Genomic DNA, 12,759 nt, shown 5'->3' on the forward strand with positions numbered 1-12,759 from the left:
GTCCAAGAATATAAAGTCTAACACTGCTTCCACTTCTCTTCTCTCTATTTTTTAAGAAGTGATGGAACAAATTGCCACATCTTGGTTTTTTTAATGTTAAGCTTCAAGCCAGCTTTTATACTCTCTTCTTTCTCCCTCACTGACAGTTTTTCAGTCCTTCTTCACTTTCTGTCATCAGAGTAGTATCTTCTGCATATCTGAGATAGTTAATATTTCTGCTGACAACCTTAATTCTGCACTTTGGTTCATCCAGCTTGACATGTACTTTGCATATAAGTTAAAATAAATGAAGTGACAACATACAGCCTTGTCACATTGCTTTCAAAATCCTAAGCCAATCAGTTGTTCCATTTCAGTTCTAACTCTTTTTGACCTGCATAAAGGTTCTTCAGGAAAATTTTGTTATAATCCACACTGTCAAAGACCTTAATGTAGTCTATGAAGGAAAAGTAGATATTTTTCTGGAACTCCTTTGCTTTCTCCATAATCCAGCAAATGTTGGCAATTTGGTTTTCAGTTCCTCCACCTCCTCAAAAACCAAAATTACTTCTGGTAATTCTTGGTTCATGTATGGCTGAAACCTAGCTTGCAGAAACTTAAACAAAATCTTGCTAGTGTGTAAAATGAGTGCAGTTGGGTAATTTGTACATTCTTTGGCATTGTCTGTCTTTAAGATTGGGACATAGACTGATCTTTCCCAATCCAATGATCACTGTCAAGTTTTCCAAACTTGCTGGCATATTGACTGCAGCAGTTTAACTTTTAGGATTTCAAATGTCCTAGCTGGAATTCTATCATCTCTACAAGCAACTCTTCCTAAGGTCAACTTGATTTCATTCTCCAAGATATATGGTTCTGCATCAGTAATCATTGATTATTATAAAGATCTGTAATTGTTTTTGTTTTTTTCCTCCTGATATTGACCATAAATTGGTTTCAAGGATTATAGACCAGGAACATGGAGTTTCTGGGAGGATTTATATATATATATATATATATATGTATATATATATATATATATATACTTCCAGCTTACACTTTTCCCTGGTCATTATTCATTCATTCATTCATTCATTCATTCATTCAACAAGCATTTATTAACCATCTACTATGTCTCAGGCTCTGTTCTAAGAATCAAGGCCTAAAGGGGGAAAAAAGGGAAAAAATAGAGTCCTCAAAAAAAAAGACTTCAAAGAATTTACAGTCTGAATGTGAAACAACTATTTACATACAAAATACAGATGGTAAAAATGGGATACAATCTTAGAGGAGAAGGCACAACTAGTGGATGGAACCAAGAAAAACCAAGGAGGCAAGATTTGACCTGATTCTTAAAAGTTTGCAGGGAAGCAAGAGACAGAGTTATGAACGAAGAGCATTCTATGGGAGATAGTCAGGGAAAAGGCAGCAGAAGATAGAGTTTTATGTCTGAAGAATAGCAAGAAGTCCAATGTTGCTGAATCATACAATGTCTTAAATCTACTTGGACCTTCATTAAAAATTCAGCATCTCTCAGAAAATGAATTTTTCTGATCATTTTTTGGCCCAGAAAGTAATCAGAAGTTCATAGGACTGGGCATAGCTAGGTGGCTCAGTGAACCAAGAGCCATACCCAGAGATAAAAGGTCCTGAGTTAAAATCTGACCTCAGATACTTCCTAGCTGAATGACCCTAGGCAAGTCACTTTATCCCAATTGCCTAACCCTTACTGCTCTTTTGCCTTGGAACCAAAACTTACTATTGGTTTTAAGATGGAAGATAGAGGTTGTTGCTTTTTTTAAAGATCATAGGATCATAGAGTCAGAAGGAACTATTCCTAACTCTCTCCTCAATTTCCACATGAGGCCCAGAGAGATTAAGTTATTTGTCAAGGATCACACAGGCAGCATGTGGCAGAACTAGGATCTGAGCCTAGATTTTTATTCCATGTGTGAGACTGATGCACATTGTCTAAGGAGCACCAGTGCCTTTTCACATTCTTCCTAGAAGAACACAGGAAACAATAGAGAGTGAGGCTTTGACTTTCTATATAGGGTGAAAATATCATTGACTTGCTGTTAGGAATTCCGGTATCTTATCTCTAGTGAGTGAGACATACTGACTAGTCCCTCCAGCATAACCACAGGCTTCTAGGTCAGCTTGCCAATACATTTCATTAGCTTGTAAGATCCAGTAGCCTGATAAATCTGCATTTTGATGGCTGATGGGAGGAGAGAAGGTGAAAGAGGTTCAAGCCAATAAAACATTTTGGACTGGCTAGATCCAGGGAGTATTTATGTTTTGTAAGTGTGATGAGGCATTGTGAGTTCTAAATTCTGATTTTGTGCCAAGGTAGTAATCTGTAGCAGAAAGAAAGGGGCAGAAGAGAGTGGATAAAAGGCAATCACCCACAACAAATTATGATTTTATCAGGAAGTCAGACAGTAATAGCAGAAAAAATAACTTGAGGTGAAAAGTGAAAAGAAGCATTTGCCAATTAACCAAGAAGGAGCCCAGGAGATACCATGGAGTCTCAGTAGCTTCTGAAACTCTTTCAGACAAAGTCTACTACTATTCATGGAGCTTCAGTGACAAAGAACAAAACTTTTTTTTGTTCTATTTGTACTATTTCAAACCTGCTTTATCCACACAAACCCATCTGGTTAATAAGCATCAGTTGATGTTGACAGTAAGCTTAAAGAGAGTAGCACAGAAAGACACAGAACTAGAGGACAGCTCTGCTCAGGCTGAGGGGAATGTGTGAAACATTCCACTACCTGTAGGGAGAAGCAAGCATGGAAGGTGCGAGAAAGAAACTAAGCCAATTTCCAATCTTTCCTGTCATTTGCTATGGAAGAACTTGCAAGAAGATGGTGTGAAATGAAGTCAGCATACATGGGGACAAAAACTGAGAAATTGTAAGATTGCACATAAACCTGGAAGCAAAATCACTGGAATTCAGGAAAAACAACCAACATATATTCCTTTTTTAAACCCTTACTTTCTATTTTAGTATCAATTCTAAGGAAAGAAGAATGGCAAAAGGGCTAGGAAATTGGGTTTAAATAACTTGCCCCAGGGTTACATAGCTGGCGAAGTGTCTGAGATCAGATTTGAACCCAGGTCCTTCTGACTCCAGGCTTGATGCTCTATCCACTGACTTATATTCTTGTTAAGGTCAGAGATAAGTATATCAAAGCTAGTTTCATAAAGCATAACCAAAAGCAACTGGCTGCACATCCTCTCCAGAGATAACCTAGGTAAATAAAATAGTTCAAGGCAAACTTACTCCAAAGAAAATCAAAAGTGAAAAGAGAAAGATTGACAAGGCCTATGAGGCAATCTAATTAGATACAGGGACATTTTGCTGATTCATTGCTCTTTGCTGCAGCATCTATATATACGACTAGTGCTTTGCCCACAATACTCCCTTCATCCTTTCATTGCTTGATTGCTTCAGCTGTGACATGAGATGATCAGGCACAATAATTCCTAACCCAGACTTTTCATTCTGACTCTATTATTACTTATAAGTGTTATCAATCCCCAGAATGTTTGCATGGCTCTTATAGTGTCCTTCAGCACCATGGTCAGAGGTATAGGGTGAAACAGAAAGCAGTGGGTTCAGTCAATACTAGAGCAAGGGTTGCTATGCAGCTAAGCTGTTATGGCTTGCCATTGGGGGTATACGAGGATGGGATATAGTGTGATATTTGGGGAGGTTATTGTGCCTGTCGTCGATTCAGAGGGGGGGGTGTATGTGGTCATGTCTGTGTATGTGTATTTATGTGCCAGATCCCCAAAATTGGTTTCTTATAGACACTTTTGGCATTAACTCCAAAGACTTAGGGTTAGAAGGGTCTGATACTGAGAAGGGAGTCTTTTCAGAGGCAATTTTGCCTGTATTTCTCACATAATGTCTTTTCTGAGACTGCTTCATTGCTCTTAGTATTTTTGAAAGTCCATACATAATACAAAATATAAGCATACTTCTGCACCCAGGTAAGGACAAAGATGTGATCTCAAGCCAAATAAGCTTTCATTTGCATATGGCTATTTTAATAAATAATAATTTGCTCTTGCTATCTCTCTGTCTGACTCCATGTTCTATGTCTCTGATTCTGTCAGTCTGTCTGTCTCTCCACTTCCCTCTCATAAAAGGAGCTGAAAAGTTGGGGAGGATGGAGAAGGCACCTGCTAGGGATGGGTAGGTATATTGGCAAAGCGTATAGAGTCTGAAGTATAGCCAAATAGGGAATGAAGATTATTATTTCTTATAGCACAATAGTATCCCATCACCAATTACATCCCCTCAATTTCAAATTCTTTGCTACCACATAAAGAGCTGCTATAAATATTTTTGTACAAGTAGGTCCTTTCCCCTTTTTTGTTATCACTTTGGGGATATAGACCCAATTGTGGTATTACAGGATCAAAGTCCTTTGGGCATAGTTCCAAACTGCCCTCCAGAATGGTTGGATCAGTTCATAATTCTACCAGCAATGCATTAATACCTCAATTTTGCCACATCCCTTACAACATTTATCACTTTTATTTCCTGTCATATTGGCCAATCTGATAGGTGTGAGGTGGTACCTTAGAGCTGTCTTAATTTGCATTTCACTAATCAAGAGTGATTTAGAACCTTTTTTATATGATTATTGATAGCTTTGATTTCCTCATCTGAAAACTGCTTATTCATATCCCTGGACCATTTTTCAATTGGGGAACAGCTTATATTCTTATAAATTTGACTTAGTTCTCTGTAGATTTGAGAAATGAGATCTTTATCAGAGAAATTGGTTGTAAAAATTTCCCCCAGTTTGTTGTTTCCCTTCTAATCTTAGTTACATTGGTTTTGTTTGTACTATATATATATGAATAATTTTGACTATATAATACATATATAATATAGTCAAAATTATTCATTTTACATCTGGTAATGTTCTCTATCTCTTGTTTGGCCATAAATTCTTCCCTTCTCCATAGATATGAAAGGTAAATTATTCTATATTCTCCCAATTTACTTATGTTATCTCCCTTTGTGTCTAAATCATATAATCATTTTGATCTTATCTTGGTTACTATAGGGCAATGTTGATGAATCTTTTTGAGATCACATGTCCAAACTGCAACTTCAAGCTGCCTGTGAGCCACCCACCCCTTGCATTACCCCAGAGAGCAGAGGGAGGAAGTGCTCACATTGAGCAGCTAGACAGAGGTGTAGGGCATGCAAAAAATGTCCTTGGGCACTGTGGAGATGGGGAATGGAGCAGCCCCCTCAGTGCTGCCAAGGTACACATACCATGCCTTTGCAAACATAGGTACAGGGTGTGAGATATTGGTCTACATCTAGTTTAGGTCATACTGTTTTCCAGTTTTCCCAGCAATTTCTGTCAAATAGTGAGTTCATATCCCAAAAGCCAGGATCTTTGGGTTTATGCAACACTAGATTGCTAAGGTCATTTACACCTAATTTACTCCATTGATCCACCAAATTATTTCTTAGCCAGTACCAGATTATTTTGATGATTACTGCTTTATAATACAGATTGAGATCCGGTACTGCTAGGCCACCTTTCTTCACTTTTTTTTTCATTCATTTCCTTGACATTCTTGATTTTTTGCTCTTCCAGATGAATTTTGTTACTAGTTTTTCTAGTTTTATAAAATAATTATTTGGTAGTTTGATTGGTATAGCATGGAATAAGTAAACAAATTTAGGTAGAATTGTCATTTTTATTATAATAGCTTAGCCTACCCATTCACAATGAATATTTTTCCAATTTTTTAGATCTAACTTTATTTGTGTGAAAAGTGCTTTGTAATTGTGTTCATTTAATTCCTGTCTTTGTCTTCACAAGTAGATTCCCAAGTATTTTATATTGTCTAGACTTATTTTAAATTAAATTTCTTTTTCTATCTCTTGCTGTTGAACTTTGTTGGTAATAAACAGAAATGCTAAAAATGAAACTTTGAAAGAGTTGCCTTAGAAACAGACTGACAGGTAAGCATTTCCTTTCCTTTGGCCCCCTCTTTAAAAAGTTTGCCCATCACTGCTCTAGGTCATTGTGAACAATCTTTGTGATATATTACTTTAGTCTCCTTGTGAACATTTTATTTAAAAGTTTTGCATCTACATTCATTAATGAAACTGGCCTATAATTTTCTTTCTTTGTTTTTGCTCTTCCTGACTTAGGGGACAGTACTATATTTATGTCATAAAGAAGAATTTGGTAGGATTCCTTCTCTGCCTATTTTCCTGAATATATTTTATAGCATTGGATTAATTATTCTTTAAATGTTTCATAGATTTCACTTGTGAATCCATTTGGCCCTGGGGGCTTTTTCTTAGGGGGTTCATTGATAGTTTGTATAATTTCTTTTTCTGAAATAGGATTATTTAAGTATTCTATTTCCTCTTTTGTTTGTGTAAAATTTTAAACATTTTTTAAAAAATTTGAGTTCCAAGTTTTCTCCTTCCTTCCCTTCCCTCACCCCTCCTTGAGAAGGCAAGCAATTTGATATAGATTATACATATGCAGTCATAAAAAATTTCCATATTAGCAATGCTGCAAAAGAAAATTTGGATCAAAGAAAGAAAGCAAGTTTTAAAAGTATACTTCCATCTGCATTCAGACTCCATCAGTTATTTCACTGGAGGTAAATAACATTTTTAAACATAAATCTTTCAGAATTGTCGTGGATCATTGTATTGCTGAGGGTAGCTAAGTCATTCACAGTTGATCTTCATATGATACTGTGTGCAATGTTCTGTGTGCAATGTTCTCCTGGACCTCTACTTTATTTTGCATCAGTTCATGTACATCCAGTTCCTCTGAAAGGATCCTGCTTGTCATGTCTTATACCACAATAGAATTCCATCACAATCATTTACCACAATTTGTTCAACCATTCCCCAGTTGATGGCTATCCCCTCAATTTTTAATTCTTTGCCACCACAAAAAGATATGTGTGGTATGTGTATATCCTTACTTCCCATCTTAGAACTAATACTGTGTTTTGGTTCCAAGACAAAAGAATGGTAGAGGCTAGGCAATTGGGAGGAGGGGAGAGGCCGTGAGTGACTTGCCCAGCATCACATGGCTATGAAGTGTCTGAGGCCAAATTTGAACCCAGAACCTTTTGTCTCTAGGCCTAGCTCTTAATCCACTGAGCCATCTAGGTGCCCCCATATATTTCTGTACAAATTTGCCTTTTCCTTTTTTTCATTGATCTCTTTAGGATATAGATCTAGTAGTAATATTGCTGGGTCAAAGAGTGCATAATTTTACAGTCCTTTAGGCATAGTTCTAAATTCCTCTTCAGAATGATTGAATCAGTTCACAATAACATCAACAGTGTATTAGTATCCTTATTTTTCCATATCTCTTCCATCTTTTGCCATTTTCCTTTTTTATCATTTTAGTTTGCATTTCTCTAATCAATAGTGATTTCGAGTATTTTTTCATTTCATGATCAACAGCTTTGATAACTTCTTCTGAAAACTGCCTCTTCATATCCTTTGACCATTTATCAAATGGGTAATGACTCCTATTCTTTTTTTTAAAACCCTTACCTTCTATCTTAGAATCAATACTGTATATTGGTTCCAAAGCAGAAGAGTAGTCACATAGGGTCACACAATTAGGAAGTGTCTGAGGCCAGATGTGAAGCTTAGACCTTCTGTGTCTAATGGCTCTCTATCTCCTGAGCCACCCACTTTCTGCCCTCTGATTCATAGTCTTATAAATCTGACTCAGTTCTCTATATATTTGAGAAATGAGGCCATTATCAGAGACTTGCTATTAAAAAATTCCCCCAGTTTTCTGTTTTCCTTCTAATCTTCACTAAATTTGTTTTATTTCTGCAAAAATTTTTAAATTTAACATAATCACAATTATCCATTTGACTTTTCACAATGCTTTCAGTCTCTTGTTTAATCATAAATTCCTCCCTTACCTGTAGATTTGATAGTTAGATTTTTCCATGTTTCCCGAATTTGTTTAAATCACCTTATATGTTTAAATAATGACTGCTTTTTTACTTTATCTCAGGATAAATATGAGATGTTAGTGTATATCTAATTTATGACAAACTGCTTTCTAATTTTTACAGCAATTTTTGTCAAAATAGTGAGTTTTTGTCCCAAAAGCCTGGATCTTTGAGTTTGTCAAAAACTAGATCACTATGGTCATTTACCAATGTATACAATGTACCTAATCTATTTCACTGATCCACTAATCTATTTCTTAGCCAATACCAGAGTGTTTTGATGATACTGTTTTGTAATATAGTTTGAAATCTGGCACTGCTATGATACCTTCCTTCACATTTATTTCATTGATTCCCTTGATATTCTTTTCTTTTTATTCTTCCAGATGAATTTTATTACTTTTTCTTCACTCTCTAAAATAAATTTTTGATAATTTGAGTATCAAAAAATTTGATTACTTACTGAAAACTACATTAAATTAGATACAATTGTTATTTTTATTACATTGGCTCAACCTACCCATGAGTAATTAATATTTCTCCAACTGACATTATTTCTGTGAAAAGTGTTTCATAATTGTGTTCATATAGTTCCTGGATTTGTCTTGGTAGATAGACTTTCAAATATTTTATATTACCTGTAGATATTTTAAATGGAATTTCTCTTTCTGTCTTTTCCTGTTGGACTTATGTAGAAATGCTAATGATTTATGTGGGTTTATTTTATATCCTGCAATGTTACTGACGTACTTGTTTCCGGTAGTTTTTTTAGTTGCTTTTCTAGGATTCTTTAAGTATACCTTCTTTGTATTAGGTTCTGAGGTTTTTTCATGGTCAATTTTTGTGAAGATACCATGTATACATGAGAAAAAAGTATGTTCTAGTCTATTCCCATTCAATTTTCTCTAGCAATCTATCATATCTAAATTTGTTTAATTTTATTTATCTCATTAACTTTATTCCTATTTATTTTATGGTGAAATTTATCTAGTTCTGAGAGGGGACAGTTGACTTGGTTGCATTGGTTTTGTTTGTCCAAAATTCTTTTAATTTAAGGTAATCAAAATTATCCATTTCATTTTTTGTAATGGTCTCTATGTCTTATTTGGTCATAAATTCTTCTTTTATCCATAAGTCTGATAGGTAAACTTTTCCATGTTTCTCTAATTTGTTTATGGTGTCAACCTTTATTTCTAGATCAAGTATCCATTTTGACTTTATCCTGGTGTATGGTGTGAGATGTTTAGTTTCTGTCATACTGTTTTCTAATTTTATCAGCAGTTTTTGTCACATAGTGAGTTCTTTCCCCAAAAGTTTTGATCTCTTGGATTTCTCCAATTGGGTAGGATTGGGTAGGATTGTCATTTTTATTATGTTAGCTCATCCTACCCATGAACAATTAATGTATTTCCAATTGTTTGGATCTAGTTTTAATTGTGTGGATAGTGTTTTATAGTTGTGTTCGTATAATTCCTGTGTTTGTCTTGGCAAATAAATTTCTAAATATTTTATATTGTCTAGGGTGATTTTAAATGGAATTTCTCTTTCTAACTCTTGTTGCTGAGTTGTGTTGGAAATATATAGAAATGCTGATGATTTATGTGGGCATAGTAACTCTTTATAGTCAGATACTTTTGTTATTGTTTTTTGCTCATTTTCCAAACTATTTTAAAAAATTTAACTTAATGTTAACATTGGGCTATTCTCCCAGAATAGAAGGGGCATAGTTCCAAGCTTCAGGTTTTTCATGCCACTGATTTCCTACTTTTTTCCATAAATCCTCCACAGAATTTGAGATAATATGAAATTATTATGTTTCTTTTGCCTTTTGACCATTCTCAGAATCAGTGGGAAAGGATATGTTCAGAATTGAGCATGTCACTAATAAAACCAACTTCACTGATACTACTTACATTTCTATGGCTCCTCATCTCATGCATTAAATGAAGAAGGAGAGTGGCCAAGGTTCTGTTTCTGAGGCTCGTCTTTACTCACAAATTTCAAATCTGCATCTCTAGTCCTCCCACCTTCAGTAACTGGACAGGCTAAGGCAGTGATGGTTAACCTGTGGAATGGATGCCAAAGATGGCACACAGAGTGCTCTCTGTGGTCATGTGCACTGCCCTCCCCCTGATGCCCCCAGAGCTTGTTACTAGAAAGGCAGAGGGACTTGGGTGCAATTGCTCCCTTCCCCCTTTGCCTCACATCATTTTTTCTTATCACCTACCCTTCCACCCAGCAGGCTGATGGGAGCACTTTCTCCCTCTCCTGTGTGAGGTAAGGGGTGAGGGACATGCCCGCACTCAGGGGGGAGGGGGGAAGAGGCACAGCACTCAGTCTCTGGGGGACTGGGCACAGCACTTGGTCAAGGGTGGGGCAGGGCCTGGCACTCTGTCTCTAAAAAGTTCACCATCACTGGACTAAGGAGTACAACGGAGACTTGGTTTTACAGGAATTCAACACATTCAGGTATGCACAATTGGCAATCAGAAAAAAAAGGCAGAAAAATACAGTAAAATAATTTTTTTAGTTACACTAAAACTGCACCGTTTTCCCAAGCAATATAAAGTCTCCTGGCAATTCACCCAGTCATGCACATTGTCACTCTGAGAAGCCTTAGGGTAAGTTATTACATCATTTTGCAAATATCAGCTTTTGCATCAGCGTCTGGAGTACTCACTTGTAATAAGTTGTGTCAGTTTTAAAGCAGGGCTTCTCTTTGTTTCATTAATGCTACTTAGTTATTAATAATGTCCCCAAAGAACAAGAAGAGTGATACCAGTAGCTCTGATAAGCCTAAGAAAAGTAAAAAAGTACCAAGGTATATTTGTATAAGAAATACTTATTAAATAACTATGTTTGATATTATGCTATTAATATTAATATACTATTATGGGTCTTAGAATGTATTGGTCACATAAAATGAGGTTCAATTGTACTGAACTCTTTTCAGCTGGAGCACAACAGAAGCTTTTTGAGCTAAAATAATGGCTCTTAAAGTTGGAAAAAAAATCCTTCCTTTCAACTCACTCAGATCTTAAGCTTTGGGGGCTGTTAATAATTTTTTTTTTTTTTGGTGAGAAATAGAGAAATAGAATGGTACTGGTATTTTTGGACAGACTCTTCCTGCTGGAAAACTTTTTTTACCTTTGTGACTCCATGTTCCCTTAGAATGATGACCTTTTTTCACTTCCCACAATGCTTTGAGAATTATATGTAGATGAGGGGCTAAGATAAATTGAGAATGCAGGCTATTCCCTAGAGGCAATTCATTGTCTTCTGGCTATCTACTTGTACAATTAAGGTATTCCAGCCTAGCACTCTTTCTAGGTGTAGGGGAATGTCCACTTTTGCATCTGAAGGTTTTCTTCTTTACCTTTCAATGCCTCTATAGATCCTCAGTTTTTTCCCCCTGAAATCTCCTTAGGCCTCTCCCTTCCATAAAGATCAGAAAACTAAAAGCTCTGAGAGCACCATCTTCTAGACATTCACCCAAACTTGTTATCTTAGAGTCATTTTTGTCTTTTATTTCTCACATCCAGTATTTGGTGCTGTCAATTCGACCTTCGAAATGCCTCTCAAATGCATCCCGTCATTTTCAGTCCCACTGCAACCACTTTAGTTTAGGCTCTTACCTCTTCTTGCTTAGCGTATTATTATAACCTTCTAACTGATCTGCCTCCCTGGCATCTAATCTGTCCTTATAACTGTTCCTTGTATAATTTTCTTTCCTCAACACAAAAACCTTCAATAATTTTTTACTGCCCAACCAAAAAAGTAAAAACTCCTTGGCCTGGCATTTGGGGCTAAAATCCAAAAGGCCTTTCCAGCTTTATCTTGTACTGACTCTCCATTTATGTGCTCTACCGAAAAAGTCAACTATGAGCCTTTTCTATTTCTTGTTCTGACCTCTCTCTTCTCCCTTTCTCTCTCTCTCTCTCTCTTTGCCTCTTCATGTCTTTCCTTGCACTTTCTCCCAAGGCTGGAATGAATTCCTCTCCTACTGTTGAAGTCCTCCACTTCTTTCTAGAATCAATTCCAGGTGACAGCTAGGTGGCTTAGTGGATTGAGAGCCTAGAGATAGGAGGACCTGAGTTCAAATTTGAACTCAGACTCTTCCTACCTGTGTGATCCTGGGCAAGTCACTTAACCCCCATTGCTTAGCCCTTATCACTCTTCTGCCTTAGAACCAATACAACTGATTCTAAGATGGAAGGTAAGGACTTAAAAAAAATCTATTCAGGTACGATCTCTTTCATGAGACATTCCTTTTCTCCTACATTGAAAGTAATTTCTTCCTCCTCCAATTGCTCATAACATAATTCCTTTAGCCTCATAATTACTGCTCCCCACCCCCCATTAAGTAAGGAACCATTTTCTTCCTTCCATGTTTTCTATAAACATACTGCTGGGTCCCCCTCGCCCTCCAAGTTCAAAGTCCTTTTGAGTGTGGTGGGCTCACATCCTTTTCCTCTGAGGAGACTAAAAGAAGTTCAGAAACTTTAGCATTTAAGCAAAATACAAAACTTTATTGGACTTATCTTCACAATTCCAGATACTTGTATTGGTGCCTATGAAGGACTAAGACTCCACGCAGAATCTCTTTGATCTCAGTGTACAGGATGGGATGCAGCAATCTCTAAGCTTTTCCTAGCAATCTAGTCTCCTTCAAATTAAATTTCTCTCATACAGCAGCTAGGGCCCCAAGCTTCATAGTGATTCTCTCTCTCTCTCTCTCTCTCTCTCTCTCTCTCTCTCTCTCTCTCTCTCTCTCTCTCTCTCTCT

General features: G+C 36.5%; 1 protein-coding gene across 1 annotated transcript in view; it reads left to right on the plus strand.

Annotated features, from left to right (window-relative positions):
* Positions 1-12,759, plus strand: part of B4GALNT2 (beta-1,4-N-acetyl-galactosaminyltransferase 2) — a 92,331-nt gene that overhangs the window by 66,434 nt on the left and 13,138 nt on the right. The window lies entirely within an intron of this gene.

Source organism: Gracilinanus agilis, chromosome 4 (assembly GCF_016433145.1).
Source record: "Gracilinanus agilis isolate LMUSP501 chromosome 4, AgileGrace, whole genome shotgun sequence".
NCBI lineage: Eukaryota > Metazoa > Chordata > Mammalia > Didelphimorphia > Didelphidae > Gracilinanus > Gracilinanus agilis.